Below are 21,144 nucleotides of genomic sequence, written 5' to 3' on the forward strand. Positions count from 1 at the left end.
CAGGGTGTGGAAATTTTTGGCCCCATTCTCCCCTTATGACATAGTCGTTTCCTGCTTGAAACCCAACGACAGCTGCAGAATGGTTACCCTGATCTACCTCTCCTGAGAATAAAGGAACTCTAATTTCATCACATGTGACTTCAAATACCATTCATCAAAAAGGAAAAACAAAACAAAAAAAAAATGGATCCAAGAGGGAATACAGAATGAATGATATATCCCAGGGACCATGGTACCATCTTAGCTCACAAAAAGATAAGGAAGGAGCCAGATAGGCAGGTGCAGCTAAGTTCAACCAGGATCATAGTCATAACCACTCTGAGGGGACACCAGTGGAACTTGAAGATGCAGTGCCCTGGTGTCCAGCCCTGGGGATACCTGACTTGAGGTCATCCATGACACTCAGGACATGGCAAAGGCCCTGAAGCTTCCCTTGCCTGTATGCTGAGCTCATGCATCTTCTAGCTCCTTCAGTCACTGATCCTCACTTTCTCCTCCTGTAACTGAGAAGCACCATAGACACGTAGGCACATGCTTCCCACTGCAGCTAAGTGAAAGGCAGAACCTGCTTGTTTAGCTTGATGGATGTGAGATGCTTTCTCACATCCTTGCAGACAAAGGCGATTGTTCTTTAGATGTCCTGGTTCACATAGGCCCAATCTGTTGCTGCTCAGGCCAGCATATCCAGGAATCCTAGAAGGGCTTGGACCCCTCCTGGGCTGCAGTTTAGCCCACAGCCTGACCAACCATAGCCGGCAGAGACCAGGTCTGCCATCTGTTCTTTTCCATTGTTTCTTGCAGCAAAGGGAGGGGTCAGCTCTCTGCAGTGGGTAAGTGACCTGGAAGAAGGCTGGCACCACCTCCAGGTCAAGTTTCACCACCATAGCCACAGGGTACTTGAAACTAGAAGATCTGGCCCAGTGCCCAGCAGTAGTGTTGGGAGACCTTGTAGTAGCCCTGGGACTTATGGTGGCCAAGCTGCAGGATGTGTGTGACTAAACTACCCTACATAGGAAGCAATGGCCTGGGCGCTCTCCTCATGTCACAGTCTTGGCTGGCAATGATGGGCAAGTGCTCATGGAAAGGCAGACAATGCATTAGCTTGTCCAAACATCACCAGACAGTACCCCAGTCACAGGAAATGACCAGGATGTGGCTCACAACCGCATGCAGCTGCTGATACTCCAACTCTACATTGGTATCCTGAGCCAGGCCAGCGACCTTGTGGGTGAGGCTGGCAGGGTCACTGTGGAGAGCATTGAGTGATGGCGGTTTGCCGGGCACTGGGCATGTTCCAGAAGAGGAACTGCAGAGCATTCCAGGGCCCCAAAGAGGAGCACAAGCCCAGAAGACGGCTTCTACAGCATCCTGGACCCCATAGGAGAGGGTAGGCAACGGGAGGGCTAGAGGCTGTCCTTGGTTTACCTGGCTCACTCATCCACACTCCTAGAGATGCTTCCTCTATAGTACGGGATCAGAAAAGTAGCCATGCGCCTCATCAGGAAGCACAGAATCATTCCCACCAATATCAGGAGCAAGTCCAAGTTGCTCCATGGTCACTTGATATTGTGCTGGAGGCATTCACCAATGCAGCTGAACTTTCTTCTCTCCTCTCAGTTGCTCCCGAGAGATCATGAAACCCTTCAGCACTCCATTTCCAAAATAGAGAATTCCAAATGAAAACCACCAAGCCAAGTTTAGTTTCTCCCTTTCTATTCAGGTCCAACATCTGCGGCTGAGCAGACCTTGAAGGGGAGGAGTCTGGGAGGAAAGGTGTGTGTCGCTCCCCGTCTTCGTGGAGGAACGACACAGGACCCTGCGCTGTTCTTTTGTCTGCTCGGCCCTTCCCGGGTTTGCTGCTGGTTCTTCCTGGGTTGGCTACCGTCCCTTTCACCTCCGTGGAAGGGCGGTTCCCCCTGCCACTTTCCCCACTTCCGCGGGGGAGCGGCACACCGCCGGCCGGCTCTCTCGGGGGCTGCTCAGGTGTTCCTTCAGATAGATGTTCCTGGTGCATGTTGTCTCTCTCCTCCTTTATAGTCCTCTTCCACCAATCCCAACTCTGCTACCCACACGCCGAGTACGCTGCTCTCCTCCAATCAGGAGCAGGTCCTGCTGTTCATTGGTTGAACTGGAGGCAGCTGTGTAGAAGTTGTTTCCTCCTCTCCCAGCGCCATATTGTGGGAGAGCAGATGCATAGAATAAGTCTTAATTCCAGTAACTTAGTCTAGTCTGAGTTGCTCCCAGTTGCTCCCCACAGGTGTGTACAGGCTCCTCCCCACCCACTGCAGGCTTCAGCCTCCCTCCCAGGTGCTATCCCCTCTCTTGCTGAGGAAGTCATCCACTGGGACAAATGGCGCATATGTCTGCTCCTGGGCCTCATGAGAAGAAACAGGTGTCAGACCTGGCATGGCCCAGAAAGCTGATTGCTGTGTTGTCCTCATGTGTACAAATATATGTGTCAGGGTAAAACAAAGTCATGTCTAATTTCACTGAAGAAAATAATCAAAAGCACTCACAATATGTGGAGGCCGTCTCTCCCTCTGCTTCAGAAAAGATGCTGGGGATGTATTTCCCAATTTACACCAAAGTCCCACCCAGTGGCTACTCACTAGAACATGTTCTCTTTTTTTCACAGGCAGAGATAGAGAGTGAGAGAGAGAGACAGGGAGTTCACCCCCAAATGGCTTCTATGGCTGGAGCTACACCAATCCCAAGCTAGTAGCCAGGTGCTTCCTCCTGGTCTCCCATGCGGGTGCAGGGCCAAAGCACTTGGGCCATCCTTTACTGCCTTCCCGGGCCACAGCAGAGAGCTGGACTGGAAGAAGAGCAACCAGGACTAGAACCTCACACCCATATGGGATGCCAGCGCCACAGGTGGTGGATTAACCAAGTGAGCCACGGCGCTGCCCCAGAACATGTTCTTGATATGTTTGAGGTCTCCTGTTTGATGCCACCCACCGTGTTCCAAGTTCTCAGTCTAGGAAACTAACCCTGTCCCTGTCACCCTATCCCATCTAAGATTACTCTCTTAAATTCTCACATGCATGCATACTCTTTCTTCCTTTCCTCCCACTCCTTCCTCCCTTCTTCCCTTCCTTCCTTTTCTTCTTTCCTCTCTTCCTTTCTCCCTTCTTTCCTATCTTCCTCCCTTCCTTCCTTCCTTCCTTCCTTCTTTCCTTCTTTCCTTCCCGCCTCCCTGTAAGCCAATATTTTACTTTTTTGATACATTCTGTGAGGACAAAAATCTCCATTTGAATCACAATTGGAAAAGTTTTAAAGGAATGAACAAACAAAAATGAATTGGAAAATAAAAATAATATCTGATAAGATCTCAGTCAGGAAATATCTTAGTTGTGTTAAGATCATTAGTTCATTTGTTCCTCATAATAACTCCATGGAGAAGGATAATTTTCCCCATTTGCTTCTTATAAATGAGAAAAAAATTAAGCCCAGAGAGTTTAGGCGTTTTGTCCACTAGTAGAAAGATAGTCTGTGGCAGTGTTGGGATTTGAATACTACTTTAACGTCTTTAAAATTAACTAACATAATGCAAGTAGACACAGACAGAGTCAGAACTCATCTGTGCTCCTGTTGTGACACTGAATGGGGTTGTCTTAAGAAAGTCCAAAATATCCAGTTCCAAGCAAGGGGCTGCTTCTAAAGTAGATCCTCTCATAACCCTGGTGATGCTTAGCTTCAGGATTGTTCTCACCTCATCTCCAGGCTCGGTGGTTATTTATTATAAAGCAAGGAGAAATTTTCTAAGATCTCTTTACTCTTATTGTGCTATTATTATCCAACTTAGATACTATCTTCATAACATCTATAAAAAGTAAAGAAAACATGACTTACTTTGAAGTCTGGTCCAACGATAGAGTCTTCAGATGATGAATTTTGTGACCATCCAGACTAATGAGGGTATTACCTTCTGGTCAGAGCCCAGTAGATTTAGTTCCAAGTTTTTTGAAAAACAGACTATAGCACATGTAAGCATAGTCATTCAGCCATGAGAATGCCTATATGGTAAAAGAAAATCACCGCATTTGAAGCTAGGAAAAATACAAAAACAGACAAAAGTACTAATTCAACTCTAGCTTGTGAATTGATTCTTCATGAAATGCATTAGACAAAAAGGAATCACATTTTACTTGGATTTGTTTTCTGCATCTCTACTCCAAAGACACCTTTCACTGCTTGCTCCCATACAGCTGTCAGCATCTGTCTCAGAGATGAAATCGGGAAAAGAAAGTGACAATAGAATGCATCTGTTGCTTCTCTGGGGAGGCACTATTTTAATTTCCTTTAACTTACACTACTTAATTTGACAGTTGGAAATTTTGTCTCATTTGGTCTACAGAACTCAGTGGTATCCGTAGCTCAGTGAGCTTAATTGTATTACAGATATTATCCAAATGCTTTTTAATCATCCAAGATCATGATGAGCACTAGAGAGGCAATGTTATTTAACAGAGACATTTAACAGTGAATTAAATGAAAATGGTGCTGATTAATACAGTTGTTAGGGCTTCCTACTGCAGTCTCATTCAGTTTACATGGTATTTTGAAATGAGAATGCCAAGACTTGAATTCTGAGAGTCAAGCCTCCTTCAATTACATAGTGAAATGGCATCAATTGTAACCTATTATCACAATATGTGTGATAACTCACATAGGGCCTGGGATTGAGTTCAATTTTCTGTTAAAAATCTCTTGAAAGGATATGGAGATAAACAATGCTGTGGTGGAAATTTCTTTACAAAATGCAAAGACTCTCTCATTCCAAGCTTGTTTTGGAAAGGAGAAGTCTGAAGGATTATAATGGAATCATCAGTCTTTTCAAATATTCACATACAGATCTGTCAGTAAAACCATTTTTTCAACTTTTATTTAATAAATATAAATTTCCAAAGTACAACTTTAGAATTATAGTGGCTTTTCCCTCCCCATAACCTTCCTCCCACCCACAGCCATCCCATCTCCCACTCCCTCTCCCATCCCATTCTTCATCAAGATTTATTTTCAATTATCTTTATATAGAGAAGACCAACTTAGTATATACTCAGTAAAGATTTCAACAGTTTGCACCCACACAGACACAAAGTATAGAGTACTGTTTGAGTAGTAGTTTTACCATTAATTTGCATAGTAAAAACATTTTATATATGGCACTTTCTTGGTAGTGGAGAGTATGTATTTGGTGACTGTCTGCATGTTTAAAAAATGTTTATTTATTTATTTGAAAGCTAAAGTTACAGAGAGGGAGAGAGAGAGAGAGAGAGAGAGAGAGAGAGGGAGAGAGAAATCTTTCATCTGCTGGTTCACTTCCCAGATTAATGCAACAGCCAGTGCTGGGCCAGGCCAAAGCCAGGAGCCAAGAGCTTTCTTCAGGTCTCCCACATGGGTGCCATCTTCAGCTTCTTTTCCCAGGCCATTAGTGGGGAGCTGGATTGAAAGTGAAGCAGCTAGGACAGGAATTGGCACCCATATGGGATGCCAATGTCAAAGGCAGCAGCTTTACCCACTTTACCACACGGCCAGCTGCTGACTAACTCCATTCTAATACTTCTTCCCATGAATTAAAGGGTAACTGAAACAAATATGTAAGTGTGTTGGAAAAAAACCAAGTTCAGTAGATGATATCCAATATGCTTGGGATCAGAGACATTTTAGATTTGGGATGTATGGGAGAGTTTTGGAGTATTTACATATATATATATATATATAAAAAATGAGGTATTTTGGGGATGACACTAAAGTCAAAGCACAAAATCCAATTATGTTTTATACTCACTATATACACATAACCTAAAAGTAATTTTAGACAGTATTTTTAAAACCTTGTGCATGAAACAAAGTTTCCTGGTGTGGAATTTTCCACTTGCAGTATAATGAAGGTGCTCAAAAAGTTTCAGATGTTGAATTTCAGATTTTCTGATTAAGGATATTTGATCTGTAACCAAAAAGTAGAAAAAATGTGCAGCTTATAGGCATATATAACTTCAAAAATAAGGGATGAGTGTTTGGCACAGCAGTTCATTTGCGTCTTGGTGTGTCCATATCCCATATTTGAGTTCCTTGGTTTGAGTTCTGTTTCCTCTGTTTTCAATCCAGCTTCCTGCTAAGGCACACTTTGGGAAGACATTTCATTAATAGCTCAGGTGCTTGAGTCCCTGCTGCCCATGTGGGAGACCTGGATGAAATTATGAACTCAAGGCTTTGGCCTGGGAATTGCAGGCATTTGAGAAGTGCACCAATGAATAAAAGGTTTGTCTGTCCTCTCTCTCTGTCTCTCCCTGGCTCTGCCATTCTGCCTTTCAAATAAATAAAATAAAAATTCAAATAAATAAAATAAACATTTAAGAAATGTTTACTGAAAGCATCATATAGGACCAAAATGTATTTTTCATGCTTCTTTCAGTAAATGGAAAAGCTCATCTCATTACCTGGGAACTTTGTCTTCTTTTTTTTTTTTAAATGGGAGTATTTTTTATTTATTTATTTGAGAGGCAGAGTTATAGACAGAAAGAAGGAGAGATGAAGAGAAAGGTTTTCAATCCACCGGTTCACTCCTCAAATGGCCACAACAGCCGAAGCTAGGCCAATCCAAAGCCAGGAACTGGGACCCTCTTCCGGGTCTCCCATATGAGTGCAGGGGCCCAAGCACTTGGGTCATCTCCAACTGCTTTCTCAGTCCATAAGCAGTAAGCTTGATTGGAAGAGGAACAGCCAGGTCAGGAACCAGCACCCATATGGGAGACCAGCGCTGCAGACAAAGTCTTAGCCTACTATATCACAGTGCCAGCCATAGAATCTTGCAATTTGTGTAAGCGATCAATGCTAGAACTGGAGTAGAAGCAAAAACAGTAGGCAGGCAGGGCTTATGAGTAAAGTACTATGAGAATACAGGACTGAGCAAAATCTTTGAAAAAGCACCCTAGTGCCCTTATAGTGTTGCTTTTTTTTTTTTTTTTTTTCATGAGAAAACTGAAGAATCAGCGTAAACCCCTACCCTAAAAGCTAGACTGACAGGAAAATCCAGAGGGCCACGGTAAAGGTTTGTGTAGCCACATGACAATAGGAACAGACCAATGACAATGGCCGAGTTGTTGGAAGTGTCTCTTGGAGTAGCCTGGGAGAAGCTCCTAGGATCAGCAGTCTTGGTGAGCACCCATATTTTCATCAGCTTTACTTCCAGAAGTTGCACAAAGTGATAACGTTCTGGAAAAGGCAAAATTGTAGAGGTGGTAAAAAGATCCATGTTGTCCAGGACTTTGGGTAGAGTAGAGGAGGGTTGAATGAATGAAGCACAGAGGGTTATGTAGGATTGTGAAACTATTTTGTATAATCTGGTAATGGTGCATTCATGACTCTTGAATTTTTCAAACTCCGCAGTTACTCAGAGCACAAAGAGCATTTCCTTACGTAAGCCAACTGAAAATAAAAAGTGAATGGGTATGGATTCCAGTGTGGAATGCAGAATGTGGTAAAATAATCTTGCGGCATTACAAATATGTAGAACAATTGCACTGAAGGGGTGGGAGGAAAAGGTACTGCGTTATGTAACTTTGGGCATGAGGGAGTATTAAGCCTAAAGATAAAAAAAAAAAAAAGGTGCATAACCTAGGCAATAAAACCATTTAGTATGAAGGTATGAGTAAAGTCTTCTGATATCATATATATGTATACTGCAATTAATTGTAGTGAAGTGGATGTTGCACGGAGGGAGCCAAGTTTCTCGCTGTTGGAGTGGCAGGTTTCAGATAAGCAAGAGGAGAAAGCTAGAGTTGTGTATATGGAAATGGGTTACTGTTGGAAACATCAGTATGAACACATTCCCCACAATATAAAGATGATTATATGTAAAAATATTTATAGATATGTGTATCTACTCAGATTAGGATACACACATAGGCGTTTTTATTCTGTCACCTGGAACAGCCTAGAAGCAATGTTTGTTCAATAACAAGTGCATGATAAGCCCATATTTTAGTTTATTTACCATTTAAAAATTTGTAGTTATTTATTGAAAGGTAGAAATACAGAGAGAGAAACTGAGGCAGAGGGAGAGAGATCTTCTATTCACTGATTTACTCCCCAGGAGCCAGGAACTTCATCTGGGTCTCTGACATGGGTGCAGGGGCCCAAGTACTTGAGTCCTCCCTCACTATTTCCCCAGGCGCATGGACAGGGAGCTGGATCAGAAGCGGAACAGCTGGGACTCACATTGGTGCTCATGTGGATGCTGGCATCACGGGTGGAGGCTTAACCCACTGCTCCACAACACCATCCCCAGATTCCCTACTCTTTATGTGTTGGTTGTGCACAGTGACTTCCTTCCAAATAATATGGTATGGGAAGGGAAAGGAGTGCGATATTGTCCTGTACCTCTAGGCATCACCTCAACCAGGTGCTGTTGACTGCAACAGTTAAAAATCATGATGGCAACATATACCCATGATATAATATACTGAAAATTTCACCTCTCCTCTGCTTTTCCTCATATAAAAACCATAACCCTTGTCCAGCTGTGAGAAAGACATCAGGTAAATCTTAACTCAGGTCAGTTCTAAAAAACACTCAAGAAGCACTCCTTAAAACTATTAAGGCAACTGGGGCCTGTGCTGTGGTGCAGCAGGTTAAAAACCCTGGCCTGAAGAGTCGGCATCCATATGGGTGCCAGTTCGAGACCCGGATGCTCCACTTCCCATCCAGCTCTCTGCTATGGCCTGGGAAAGCAGTAGAAGATGGCCCAAGTCTTTGGGCCCCTGCACCTGCGTGGGAGACCCAGAAGCAGCTCCTGGCTCCTGGCTTCAGATCGGCGTAGCTCCGGCCATTGCAGCCAATTGGGGAGTGAACCATTAGATGAAAGACCTCTCTCTCTCTCTTTCTCTGCCTCTCTTTCTCTGTGTAACTCTGACTTTCAAATAAATAAATAAAATCTTAAAAAAAAAAGCACAAACAATTAAGGCGATCAAAAATAAGGAAAATCTGAGAGTGCTACAACAAAGGGAGCTTAAAAAGGACGACAATGAAACATCACATGGTGTTCCAGATCAGATCTTGGAACAGAAAAAGCACACATTAGGCCCAAGATCAAAACAAAACAAAACAAGAAACTGAGTAAACCTGTAAACAGCCCTCTGAAATGGAGTTAATAACAATCTAGGTTGCTAATAACAGGATAAAAAGAATGTGGAATGCATTTGAACTCTCTATATGATTTTTGCAATTTTTCTGTGGCTCAAAAACTGTCCTAAAGTTTTAAAATGTGTATTTTAAAAGTCCCTGAAATTGTTATGACAATAGTGTGTTTTCCTTTGTCAAGCATAGAATTGATTTGTGTCAGGACCAGCACTGTGGCACAGCAGGTTAAAGACCCAGTCTGCAGTGCCAGCATCCCATATGGGCGCCAGTTCAAGTCCCAGCTGCTGCACTTCTGATCCAGCTCTTTGCTGGCCCGGAAAGCAGAAGATGGCCCAAGTGCTTGGTCCCCTGCACCCACAGTGAGAATCTCAGAAGAAGCTTCTGGCTCCTAGCTTCGGATTGGCCTAGCTGACTGTTGTGTCCATTTGGGGAGTGAACCAGTGAATGGAAGACCTCTCTCTGCCTCTGCCTCTGCCTTTCTGTAAGTTTCCGTTCAAATAAATAAATAATTCTTTAAAAAATAATAATTGAGTTGTTTCATATTCATATCCCTCATCATCTCAATAGGAGACAGGGTATATTATTTATGTGGCCCTCTTCACTCAAAGTTAGCCACATGTTGAAAATACTTCAATATGCCAGTAAATATTCCTTTGTACCCAAATTTAATTTTATATATATATATATATGTATAGCCACAATTCACACTAACTAATCCTCTGCTATTGGAAATTTGTGATGCTTTCTCTACTTGTCATTATTGTCAGTTAGGAAGTTGCATTTATGATGGTCAATAAGTCATTGTGTACAGCTATGATTGCTTACTAATCATAAATATAAAATATGAAATTACTAAGCTGTAGAATATGCAAAATTTATACTTTCGATTTATATTTTCTAATTGCCATCAGTCATGTATGAAATTTAGTTTCTAAAATTTTTAGTGCGTTTCTGATATCATCTTCACATTATGAGAGTATATTACTTCTTTTATTTATATAATTATCAATGAGATTAGAAATAATTTAAATACATTTATCAACCATTTGCGTTACTCTTCTGTGATTGAACTGATTATAGTCGGCACAGTCTTCTTTTTTCCCTCCTAGTTCTTCACAGTTTTTCACATTATATAACTCTTCTTTCTGTTGTGAATATAATTAAAAAAATCTTGTGACATTAGTGTTTCCTCCAGGCTGGCATGAGTTGGGAAAAACAGGCCTTTTACATAGTCACGAGGCATTTCCTAGGTCTAATTTTGCATGTGACGGGCAGTCCGAGGCACGTGGGCAGAGCTTACTGCTCTTGTTATGTTGTGGCTGCGTGAGGCATACTCCTTTCAGAGTGGATTCTGTTGTCTCACATCCGCTGTTCCGAAGCTTAGCCTTCAGCCATAACAATCAGATCTTTAACTCAGAGAAACTGTCCTAGATGCTGAGCTGTCAGCACGGATTAAGAAATGTCAAACAAATCACATCATAAACGTTGATAAGGACAAACATGATAATATGGAATATTTTATGGTAATTATTTGAATCATTTTTGTTAGAACGTACTTCATATTTGATAACTTTCATTGAATTTTCTCTTGATTCAAGGTTTTGTGTTTTTAAATGGATAAAAAATATGCAAAACTGATCTACACAAATGAAGTTACCACTCAGCCATGAGGCAAGTCTCTATTAACTCATGTAGTTCACAAATGTCTGTTTTTAGAGGGGTTAGAAGGGTTACCGGTGAACAAAGATTTGGTATAAAAAAAATTCAAATATGCTGCAGAAACATGAGTGCACTTCTGCCATTCTTTCAACCAGAGAATGCTGACCATTTTCGAATTATATTACCCCCTCTTAAAATGTACGTGTTCTAGTGGATGAGAAACTTAATTTTGTAAGGTAAGCAAAGGTAAAATTGTCCTTGGTCAGTAGTGAATCTAAAGATGTTTCATTCTGATTTAATGTTCATTGCATAAATAAATAAATACAGCATCATGCAGAGAGTTACATAGATATTTACAAAACTTAGGAATAAAGAATGCTAAAAAGACTATGCTACTTAATAAATGCTTCACTGTTTTTCAAGATGCTTACAAATCTGTTTTACTCTGTTGGATAAAAGAGAAACTGCATTTTCTTCTGAATCATAATTAGAATTTTCAGTCTTTTGGATTTAAAGTGTTAGAAACCCTCAAGTTATACCATGGTAGGATAAACAGTGACTAATTATTCTTATATATAATTTGATTCTAATTCTTTAATATCTAAGTAAAAGCAAACAGATACATTTCCAACAATTAAGGAATAGCACTGAATATTCCTTTGAGACTTTATTGTAATAGAGCCAAATAGGAAACAAATTATAATTCAGACTCTGCTGGGTCTTGTTATTTCTAAAAGGTGAAGAATATGATACTGGGTCAGTTTTCTCATTTTTACAAAGGAAGTAATAATTTGCGTTCACAATATAATTAACTCCAAATTGGTGCATGCAATATAAGAAACCGAAAAGCAAAGTGTGATATGTTAATTTAGGGAATTAAACTAGTGTATCAAAGTGTTTTGCAGTTTCTGTGCCATTGTTTATATTTTATAAATTTCTCTATGGTGAGTTGGGAGAAAAATAGACACTTTGTTGGCTATGTTAGAAATCCAAACATTAATAACATTTAGTACTTTTGCAAACTTCTGTTCTGTTCTGGAACTCCTTATTCAGTAAGGTGCTGTAGGGCCATGCTACTGCCTGCAGGAGATCTTAAGCACTGCATCGCTTAAAGCAATAATATGTAAACCATTGCTGCTGGCCTGGTGCCATGGCGCAGCAGGTTAATCCTCTGCCTGCAGCGCTGGCATCCCATATGGGCGCTGGTTCTAGTCCCAGCTGCTTCTCTTCCGATCCAGCTCTGCTGTGGCCTGGGGAAGCAGTAGAAGATGGCCCAAGTCCTTGGGTCCCTGCACTCACCTGGGAGACCAGGAAGAAGCACCTGGCTCCTGGCTTCAGATTGGCGCAACTCCAGCTGTGGAGTGAACCAGCAGACAGAAAACCTTTCTCTCTGTCTCTCCCTCTCATTGTCTGTAACTCTATCTCTCAAATAAATAAATAAAATCTTTAAAAAGAAAACCATTGCTTCAAAATACTAGTGAAGAATTACACAGGAAATAACTCCTCAGATCATCTATTACTTTTTTTTAATAGAAAGCTTTTATTTAATAAATATAAATTTTGTAAGTACAACTTTTGGATTATAGTGGTTCTTCCCCCCATATCCGCACCCCATCCCCAAACCGTCCCACCTCCTACTCCCTTTCCCATCCCATTCTTCATTAAGATTCATTTTTTCATTATCTTTATATACAGAAGAGCAACTCTATACTAAGACTTCAACAGGGCTGGTGCTGCGGCTCAATAGGCTAATCCTCTGCCTAGCGGTGCCGGCACACCAGGTTCTAGTCCCGGTCGGGGCACCGGATTCTGTCCTGGTTGCCCCTCTTCCAGGCCAGCTCTCTGCTGTGGCCCAGGAAGGCAGTGGAGAATGGCCCACGTGCTTGGGCCCTGCACCCCATGGGAGACCAGGAGAAGCACCTGGCTCCTGGCTCCTGCCTTCAGATAGGCGCGGCGGCCATTGGAGGGTGAACCAACGGCAAAAGGAAGACCTTTCTCTCTCTCTTTCTCTCTCTCTCACTTCTGTATCATGACATATAACTAGCATCTAAGTGTCTGATTACGTGTCCCTTTGACAACAGAATCTTACTTTTACCCATGAAGCTCTTCTCTGATCTGTGTCCAGTTCATTCTGTCCAACATCCTGCATTCTTGGAGTACCTTGATCTAGAAGAAGTCAGGATTGGATGGGTTTGGTGATACACAGAGGAGTCAACTCAAAAACAGCCCCTGTGTCTACTGCTGAGAAACAGTGCTCTTTTTCTTTATTATTTGTTGAATTCTTTACTTAGTGGAAGGTGAATATTATAAAATAAACTGAAAGTATGTCACTGTAAAACTTAAAGGAAAGAATAAGAAAGGAAGGAGGGAGGAGGGTAGGTGCTTGGGTAGGAGGGAAGGTAGGGTGGGAAGTATCATTATGCTCCTTAATCTGTATATTTTAAATACATGAACTATGTTCACCTCATCTAACTAAAAAATTATAAAACAAACAAACAAAAGAACCTTCAGGCCACAGAGAAAACACATTGCAGTATCAATGGGAAGGAAAGCATGCATCTAACTAGCAGGAGAGGAGAAAAAGGGAGAGGGATCTAAAGGCCAAGAGATGTGTTGGGGTCCAGGGTATTAATTTATGAGCTTAGATCAAGCAGGTGTTAGCTATTTTTGCAGCAGTGTTGTGAGTGACAGGTGGTCACTGTGGCATATCTACATTGTCCATGTGGGTTCCAGGAATCAGTGGAGTGAGTAGGCAAACTGTATCTGTGAGTACCTTTGAGAAGTGGTCGCCAGGATGAAGTTGTACAAGGGAGATATCTGGCTGGACCCCACTGAGAAACTGGAAGGAGATAGAGAACAGGAAGTTGTGTTAAAAATGACCAAGCTGGGCCTGCGCCGCGGCTCACTAGGCTAATCCTCCGCCTTGCGGCGCCAGCACACCGGGTTCTAGTCCCGGTCGGGGCGCCGGATTCTGTCCCGGCTGCCCCTCTTCCAGGCCAGCTCTCTGCTGTGGCCCGGGAGTGCAGTGGAGGATGGCCCAGGTGCTTGGGCCCTGCACCCCACGGGAGACCAGGATAAGTACCTGGCTCCTGCCATCGGATCAGCACGGTGCGCTGGCCGCGGCGGCCATTGGAGGGTGAACCAACGGCAAAGGAAGACCTCTCTCTCTGTCTCTCTCTCTCACTGTCCACTCTGCCTGTCAAAAATAAAAAATGACTAAGCTGGGCCGGCGTCGTGGCACTGTGGCACTGGCATCCCATATGGGTGCGGGGTTCTAGTTCCAGTTGCTCCTCTTCCAGTCCAGCTCTCTGCTGTGGCCCGGGAAGGCAGTGGAGGATGGCCCAAGTCCTTGGGCCCTGCATCTGCATGGGAGACCAGGAGGAAGCACCTGGCTTCGGATTGGCGTACCTCCTGCTGTAGTGGCCATTTGGGAACTGAACTAACGGAAGGAAGACCTTTCTCTCTATCTCTCTCTCACTGTCTAACTCTATCTGTCAAAAAAAGAGACTAAGTTGTACTTCTGTTATAAGAAAGCTAAACTTATATGCAAATGGATAACAAAGCAACATAAAAATTGTGAGAATTCACTACCCTGATTGAAATGAGTCATACCAAGCTCAAGACAATGAATTTGATCACCACTCTTTGCATGTTTTCATATAATCCACTCAGCTCAGTAATGTTCTAATGTCTGTAAGTTATAAGAGTTGTCTTTCCTTACTTAAGTTTCCTTTTATATTATCTTTCTTTCTTGTGAAGATTTTTGCTTTCACTACAATTGCTATGATAACCTTCCTTCCAAATACGAATTGATTCATTTTTCTTGCAAAGGGTCAAGCAAGATTTATTTGCAATGTCCCTTTGGTACGTTTTGAGCTTTGGAGTTACATTGGATGAGGCAGAGTCAAATACATTAGCCCTGGTCTACCTGCTGTTGAAAATGTTATCTCAATACATCACACATGACTCCTGGCTCCCAAGGCGTAATAATATAAAAAGAGACAGACACTACATCCTATCATAACTTAACAAATGTTATAATAAAGTTATGAAGACAAAATGACAGAATGGGCTAAGGCAAAGATTATTTAAAACAAGGAGAAATCTTGTGGAAGATTTCTGACTTGAATTGGAACTAGAATTCCAGTTCAAATGAGATATATGAGTAGAAATATTAAGGAAATATCTATTTTCAATTTCAGCTGGGAAACAATTTTAGAAGTCAAGTATAAATCTATGGATTAATAAAAAATTTCTTCCACATTGATGGATAGAATGTCATGAAAAAATGGCACTGATTTCTAGGTTAATATTGGATGGTGATTTTTTAAGCAGTTGGAAACACTAGAGGCCTTTAGGCATGAAGCCAGGTTTTAAAAAAGTGACTCTTGTAACATTTTTTAATATGGTCCAAAGTTTAGGAGTTTGGGACAGGGGTGTGAGCTTGTATAAAGGCAGTAAAAACAGAATTAAGCGTTCTTTGAGCCTTTTAAAGCTCAAAAAATGAACATGAAGACATGTGTTACATATATACAGTTCCTCCTCTTCTTCAAGATACTCAGTCATCTAATCTTATAATAATTCTATATTTATAAGGAAGCTTTCAACAACAAGCCCAAATATGCAAGACACAATCATATCCTTCCAAATTTCCAATTAGTAGGTATAAGTGTGTAAAGTAGAAAACCCTAACTTTTTCACTTGTTAATGAGAGTTGTTATATTAGTATTACATAACTTTTAAATTGTGCAGAAATTGATAAAGTTTAGAATTCAGAAGACTTAATTCAGAGGGACAGGGTTAATAGTATAGACTCAACAATTCAAGATATGAATACAGATGTAGGTGATCAGCCTAGTGGCTAAGCTACTGATTAAGATGCTTGCACATGACACCAGAGAATCTGAGTTTGATACCCAGCTCTGGCTCTGACTCCAGTTTCCTGATATTGCTGATCCTACGGAGCAGTGATGATGGCTCATGTATAACTGGTTCCCTGCCATCTACAAGAGAGACTTGGATTGAGTTTCTGGCTTTCAAATTGAACCTGACTTGGCCCAGACCATTGAAGGCATTTGGGAAGTGTATGATGAACAAAAGTGCTCTCTCTTTCTCTCTTTCTCTCTCTCTCTCCTTGATTCTCACATTAAACATGTAAATCCAACTATTAAAATTATGAATAACAATGGGTCATTGTGAAGTTAAAATAAGTAGCCAAGAATTTGATTATTGCAAAAGTCTCCTGAATCTACTAATGAGGAATTGGAATCAATAGAACAGAGTTTAGGCTTTTCATATACTGCACTAATTAAAAAGATGCACACATGCATAATTTGCATTTGATTTTGGTTCTTGAGACAATTGATACTTCTCTTTTGTGTTTCATACCAGTTGTCTTTTACAAGATAGTGTTAAAACAATGTCTTTGTTATTATTGTATGTTTGTGTGTTAGATTACTGACAAAAAATTTCTTTAGTTTTGTTGGCATTTGAGTTTGAAACAGAAAGCATGGGCATGGATTTCTCAAGATATACATGCTATATTAGTTGTGATTGGTGACAAGAATTCTTTATATCCTAGAATGCATAACCATGTATTTCAATTTATTACTGACCAAATATATGTGAGCAACCAAATGTATGTGAGTGAAGATACAAATCTTGGATAAAATACCTGAATACAATCACTAATCAGTCATACTCACACATGATTATGTATGAGTAATGATTCTTTACCAATAATACTACATTATCAAACTTCAAATCTTCACAAACTTTGTTGCCTTCAGCCATCAACATGTGCCTCCAAGAAAATACCACCTCTTACTGCCTCTCCTTTCACCCACTCAGTATCTTGGATATCTGTTTTCCTGAGCTCTGGATTTTCATAAAACTGAGTAAGATATACAACATTAATAGATTCTAGATAGTAGTTATTTGCATAATTTTGTTATAAAAAGGACTTGTTAGTACACTTTGCTTTCAATGTAACGTTAAGAAAGCAAGTCCAGGTACAATCAAGTAATCTTATCAATTATTATAAATATAAATTATATTATAAATTATATTATGTTATATTATAATATAATTATAAATTATATTATACAATTAAAAAGGAAATAGAATACCAATTTAGAACTTCGTCTACATGACATTGCTTTACTGCCTTAACGATATCTATGTGTAAAGTTCATTCAGATCATTTTACATTGTAGTATTGGGAGACTTGAGTTCTCATTTGATATATGAAATACAACAGTTTCAGAGCTAAAATGATTATCACGTAAAGCTAATGTTTACATCCACATCTCCCTTCTCTCTGCTGAAGGTTCTTGGCTTCGTGATTTCATGTGAGGGGTAAGTTCATTTTGTTGATTCAGCCAGATAGCAAGTGAAATGAAAGGAGATTGCCTTCCCTGTGCATGTGCCATAACAGACACAGATTCTATTTTGTGGCGAGGAATTAATTGCAATTCAATTTCAGATAAATTTCCATTATCATGGCCCCTACCTGAGCTCCAGGCTTTACACATCTAATTATTCTCTATATTGACCACATGTGTGTTAGAATGCTTGCTTCCAACAGTCACCTCTTCAGGCTATCTTGGCTTTGTAATTATCCCTTTTCAATTTCTTACCCTTTCATTATTTTCCTTTTCCTTTTGCTTAGTGAAGCTTTTTTCAAAATTTTGAGATAACTGTAGGTCACAGGCAACTGTGTCCCTTGAATTGTTATCTCTATGGTAACTTCTTGCAAAACTGTAGTACAATATCGTAAACAGAATGTAGGCCATGTCATGTCCAATAGACAGCACAATTCCATTCATGAAAAGGATGATTAGACAGTTGGTCATGTTGCATTTTTATGGACACACACACTCCTTCGTTTTCCATACTCTTGGAAATTATAAATCAAATCTGTAATTTTGTCATTTCAAAATGTTATGTAATAACATATGAACATTTTTGTATTGACTTATTTTACTTAGAAAAATTCTCAGAGTTACTGGATTGTAGTGTATATCAAAAGTTTACCTCTTTCTTTTTGTGTGGATTGCAGCATAATTTATTTAATGATTTTCTCCTTAACAGACTGAGTTTTCAGGTTCTATGGGCATTTGCGTGCAGGTTTCAGAGTGAACAAAGTCTTCATTAATCTGGCTTACACATGCAAGAGTGCAGTTGTTGAGTAAACTGAGAGTCAAATGTTTAGAGTCTGAGGGGATTTTCAAATTGTTTTACAGAATGGCCTGATACATTGAATTCCTAAATTCACGAGTAGTATTGTTTTCCTGATGTCACTATTTTTGATTTTGGCTATTCTGATAAGTGTATTGTTATATCTCACTGTTACTTTAATTTGCATTTATCTAATGATTATGTTAATTGTCTTTCATATAATTATTTACCAACTGTATGTTATCTTTGAGGGAATGTCTATGCATGTTTTGTCCCTATTTTGCAGTTTTTTTTCTTTCTTTTGAGCTTTGAGAATTTTTTATTTTTAATTTTAACTGACATATTAAAATTGGACATTTCCATGGGGGTTATCAGGCAGTGTTTCTTTACATATAAATATTGCATGATTCCAAATCTTAGTAACTTTATTGGTCTCCTTAAATATTTAACATTTTCTTATGATGAATACATTCAAAATCCTTTCCTTTAGTTTTTTGAATTTATATAACATAGTGCTATTATCTATCGTCATCCTACTGTGCAACAGAGTACCAGATGTTCTTAACCTCACTGAGTTTTAACTTTTAACTCCTTTATCAATATTTTCCCATCCTTCTCTCTCTCTTATATTCCCTAGTCTCTGGACACCATTGTTATACTCTTATTTTCCATGAAAGCAACTTTTTAAAATCTCATGTATGAGAGAGATCATGTAGTACCTGTCTATCTGAAATTGCCTTAATTTACTTAGCGTAATAATCTTCAGTCCTACCCATGTGTATGCAAGTGACATATTTCCATTTGTTTTATAACTAAATAATATTTCATTGTGTATATGTATCACATTTTCTGTATCAATTCATCAGTTGATGGACAGTTAGATGGTTCCAACTTCTTGTTTATTGTGAGTAAGTGTGCAAAAATTGTGAGAATGTAGATTTCTCTTCAATGATGTGATTTCATTTACCCTGGATAAATACCCATTAGTAGGGTGGCTGAATCCCAGGGTAGCTCTAGTTTTAAATGTTTGTGGCACATTAATGTTTTCCACGTGGTGTACTAATTTACATTACTAGCAACAATGTGCAATGGTTCCTTCTTCTCCACATCTTCACAGCACTTGCTCTCTTTTGATGACGACCAATCTAACCAGAGTGATGCACTGTCTCCTTCTGGCTTTGATTTGCTTTCTCCAGTGAATACTTAGTGATGCTGAGCATCCTTTCATGTACTGGTCTGTCCTCCTTTGAGAAATATCTCCTTAAATCTGTTAATGATTTTCAAATTAGATTATTTACTTTTTGCTATAGAGGTGTTTGAGTTCCTTATATATATTTGGATTACTAATTCTTCTCATGTATAACTTGGAAATATTTTCTGCCCTTCTTGAGGTTATCTCAACACTCTGTTGATTGTCTCCTTTGCTTTCAGAAGCTCTTCAATTTGATGATACCTCATTTGTCAAGTTTTGTGTTTGTTTACTGTGCTTTTGGGGTTTGATCCTTTTCCAATAGTCTGAAGTTTGTCTCCCCTATAATTTATTTATGGGTTTTATTATGTTGAAACATTCCTTCTATATCTGAGTTTTTCAGACTTTTCAACATAAAGAGATATTGGTTATTATCAAATACTTTTCTACATCTTTGAAATGATCATATGATTCTTTGATAGTATGCATTATATTTATTGATTTACAAATGTTGAACCATCTTTATGACACTGGATGTGCCTCATTTGATCATGATCAATATTTTTTAAGGTGTTGCTGGTATGCTGTATTTGTTGAGAATTTTTGCATCTATGTTGATCGAAGGGTATTGGTCTACAACAATGGTTTCTTGTTTTCCTTATCTGTTTTTAATATCAAGATAAATTTGGCCCCATAAAATGAATTTGAAAGAATTCTCACTGCTGCTTTTTTTAGGGGGTGTGATAATTTTTATAATGGTGTTAATTCTTTAAATGGCTGATAGAATTCAGCATTCAGCAGTGAAGACATCTAATCCTGAACTTTTCTTTGATGGAAATCTTTTGATCACTAATTCAACAGTAGTACTCATTATTGGTCCATTTAAGGTGTTCTGTTCTTTCATGATTCAATCTTCTTAATATGCAGGTATCCAGGGATTTTTCATTTCTTCCCTGTTATCAAATTTATTGCTGTATATTTTTATAACAATCTCTGTTCATCCCTTGCATTTCCGTAGTGTTGGTTGTAATCTCTCTCTGTTCATCTTTGATTTTATTTATTTGAATATTTCCTCCTTTTTTCATACATTGCACAATAAGACATTGTTAACTTTATTTATCTTTTCAAAAAGCAATTCTTCATTTTATTAAATTTTGGGCTTTTAGCCACTATTTTACTTACTTCTGTTTTACATATATAAGAAAAGGGTTCCCATGTTCACCACTTTTGTTTAATATACTTCTTGCCAGAGTTACTTGCTGGAGCAATTAAAAGAGAGAAAAAATTTCTTTCCTTCTACTTAGTTTGGGTTGATTCTTATTTTCTAATTCCTTAAATTTATAGCAATAAATTGTTTATTTGAGATCTTTTTGCTTTCATAATATAAGTATTAATTGCTATAAACTACCCTCTTTGTACTACTTTTACTGTACCCTATAGGTTTTGGTATGCTGTGTTTCCATTTTTAATCCTTTAAACAACTTTTAAAAATTGCCTTCTTAATTTCTTAACCTATTACTTGTTTGGGTGCATTTTGTTTAATCTCCATATACTTTTAATATAGCAGCTCAAGTTTTCTTATGATTAATTTCTACTTATTGTATTGTGGTCAGAAAATACACTTGACATAAATAAATTCTATTCATATATTTATTTATACTTGTTTTTGTGACCTATCTTTTGAATATGCCATAAATTTTTAGGAAGAATGTTTATTCTGCAGCTGTTTGAAGGAACATTCTGTATATATCTGCTAGTTCTTATTGATCTGCAGTAAAATTTAGCTCTACAATTTCTTTATTGATTTTCTCTCTGGATGAATTGTCCATTTTATTTATTTATTTACTTAAAATAGGTTTCTTCTATGTATTTGAAAGGCAGAATGGCACACAGAGAGGGAGAGACAGAGAGAGAGATATTCTCTCCCCAAATGGCCACAACAAACAGGGCTTGGCCAGGCTGAGGCCAGGAGC

The 21,144-nt window shown here is 39.3% G+C and overlaps 1 pseudogene; it reads right to left on the minus strand.

Moving 5' to 3' along the window:
- Positions 1-307: 307 nt before the first annotated feature.
- On the minus strand, positions 308-17,657 carry LOC149127498 (alpha-1,3-mannosyl-glycoprotein 2-beta-N-acetylglucosaminyltransferase-like; annotated as a pseudogene).
- Between the last annotated feature and the right edge of the window lie 3,487 nt (positions 17,658-21,144).

Source organism: Oryctolagus cuniculus, chromosome 3 (assembly GCF_051225735.1).
Source record: "Oryctolagus cuniculus isolate XC-2025 breed Fujian yellow rabbit chromosome 3, ASM5122573v1, whole genome shotgun sequence".
NCBI classification, from domain to species: Eukaryota; Metazoa; Chordata; class Mammalia; order Lagomorpha; family Leporidae; genus Oryctolagus; species Oryctolagus cuniculus.